Source organism: Haliotis asinina, unplaced genomic scaffold, assembly GCF_037392515.1.
Source record: "Haliotis asinina isolate JCU_RB_2024 unplaced genomic scaffold, JCU_Hal_asi_v2 scaffold_129, whole genome shotgun sequence".
Taxonomy (NCBI): domain Eukaryota; kingdom Metazoa; phylum Mollusca; class Gastropoda; order Lepetellida; family Haliotidae; genus Haliotis; species Haliotis asinina.
In genome coordinates, this window is record NW_027133993.1 from 15,001 (window position 1) to 17,500 (window position 2,500).

General features: G+C 46.5%; 1 non-coding gene across 1 annotated transcript in view; it reads right to left on the reverse strand.

The window, feature by feature from the left end:
- LOC137271380 (small subunit ribosomal RNA) overlaps positions 1 to 172 on the reverse strand; it is a 1,859-nt gene extending 1,687 nt beyond the window's left edge. Inside the window, exon 1 of the ribosomal RNA XR_010955916.1 lies at positions 1 to 172. This exon is cut by the window's left edge and continues 1,687 nt beyond it. This is a non-coding gene — a ribosomal RNA (small subunit ribosomal RNA).
- Between the last annotated feature and the right edge of the window lie 2,328 nt (positions 173 to 2,500).

Here is a 2,500-nt window from a genome sequence, read left to right on the forward strand (position 1 = left end):
CATGTATTAGCTCTAGAATTACCACAGTTATCCAAGTAGGATTGTATCATCTAAGGAACCATAACTGATCTAATGAGCCATTCGCAGTTTCACTGTGCTAGAGTTTGTACTTAGACATGCATGGCTTAATCTTTGAGACAAGCATATGATTACTGGCAGGATCAACCAGATAGGCCCGAGTCTTCGCAGACAAGAGACCGGGACGTCCGAACCGCCGGCGAGGAGAACTCCGGAACACACGAGCGAGTCCCGTAAAAAGCTCAACCCGACCGAGGCGGCCAGCCGTCCCTGCCACAATCCCCTCCACCGAGAGCGTTCTCGGGGCGGAAAAGCGACAGATTCTCACAAAGCCCGACCCGAAACGATAGAGCGGGGTGACGCCACGGGCTACTTTGACGTCGGCGGTTTGATTCTCGTACCGAGCGCAGACGAACCCCGGATGCCGGGGTCTGCCTTCCTCACGACAATCAGATTGCTTATACAAGCAGTTGGTAGCAAAGACGAGCGAGTGTGCGACCCGATCGCCTAGCTGCAACTTCGACAGTTGCATTCTCAACCTCTCTCAGTCTACCACGAGCCGTTTTCTGACTCCCTGCGACGAGGACGTCCCTTCCTAACGATAAGGCAGGGCCACCCCGGGAAACGAGAGCGACGTGTGCCGACCGTTCCCTTTCGTCATGGGAGCACTGGTCGCCAGTAAGCGAAGGGGGTCTTGCGAACGTTGCTGCGTGTCAGATGATTTGCCACGGAGACGAGGATCGAGACCCACCGTACTACCGAGGAGCAGCGCACGATACACGGAGAGTCAAGGGCGAGGCACCTGCAACTGAACCGAGATCACGCGCAAATATCTAACCACACGAGCAGCGTTCATGCGTCGTAGTATCCCCGAGGAGAAACCCGCCCGCATTCCGGATTACCGACACCCGGCGCACCGCGCCAGTCCCACCGAGAGCTGCCGTACAACACGAGCCGTTGCACTGCAGGCGGGACTGGCCTCCTTCACAATATCTGCCAACCCCGCCAATACGTTGGATAGTTAGCCTGTCACGCGGCCGACCCTCGCGTTCTAAAAAGTTAATATTTCTAAACCTATTCGGCCGATTCTCACGAAATTTTGCATGTATCTTCGTTATACTTTGTATTTTCCTCAGATATAATCAGCTTTGCGATAGACCCATTACATCTGGAGTTATGGCTTGGAAAAGAGGAAAAACCGTCTTTTTTCACACGAAACGAGACAATAAAAACGTTATATTTCCTACGGTATGGGACCGAACCCAATCAAACCTCACACACGGGTGCATCTCGTCTGTGTACCACTTTTGACAACCATTTACCATCATTTTGATACTCCTCTATGAAGCAGTACTCCATCTTTCAATAAAAATTATTCACTCCCAAGGCATCACACACATTAATACGACACATATGTGTAAATATGCAACCGATACGTGATATACCCTCCAGTTACACATACAACCTGCATTACTGCAGCTCTTCCAACATACATCTCACATGAAAACACCATCAGAGGGTCCACAGCAACCCGTACATGTATCCTCCTATCAAGGATTTTCGGTCTCTGGCCACATTCTGGAGTAGTAATACTGTTTGGGCGATGAACACTGGTGACAAGTACATAAATGCCAGTACCGACTGTTCGGCTGTACAAGTAACAGTCAAGAATACACATGATAAATGTTTCTGACAGTTAAAAATACCGCTCCTTCACACAATAATATAAACATAAGAGCACGCATTCGCCTTCTTATGTCTACATCGTATCACACATAGATACATGAAATCTTTTCATATGTGACCTGTCTAGAGTTAGTATCGGGTATCTTATTCAAAAGGCTTACATGAAACATCCAGCCTGATGTGGTCATATAGTCCGAAAGAGTTTCTTGTGGTAACAATTACACTGAGCTGAAATCACTTTAACCAGAGTTCACTGTACGTTTATAGGCCCCCTAAGCAGTCCATTAAGCACATAACTTCAATGGTTGTGTGCAAAGCAGCGAACGAGAGGTTAAAAACATATAAAACAGCAACAAAATACATCTTGAGTAAACAATGCAAACTTTCACCTCTTAAAAGGTACGACAAATTCAACATACACATTTCCCAAATAAGCAATGAACTACATCAAATATATTTTCTCGTAGCTCGTTTCGGCATAGCAGCAACATAAATAGAAAAAATAACTCACATCTGTCTTCTGCCACATCCCAACGTGTTCCTCCCAATATGGAGGCATTGTGACCGACAAGATCCATGTGCTTCCGATCATGTGATCAGATTGCCAGGATGTGATTTCTTATCCATTCGCAAAAGTTTATACGGCAACCTGGCTTCGAACCTGCAACCTGTCTGTTTGAATATAACTGATTCCAGTGAATAAACCTTCGCACCACACGCACTTGCACAGATATGTTGACAATTTTCAAATTAAAAAACAATTACTTTAAATAACGGTCAAAGCAAAAAGTTTGTG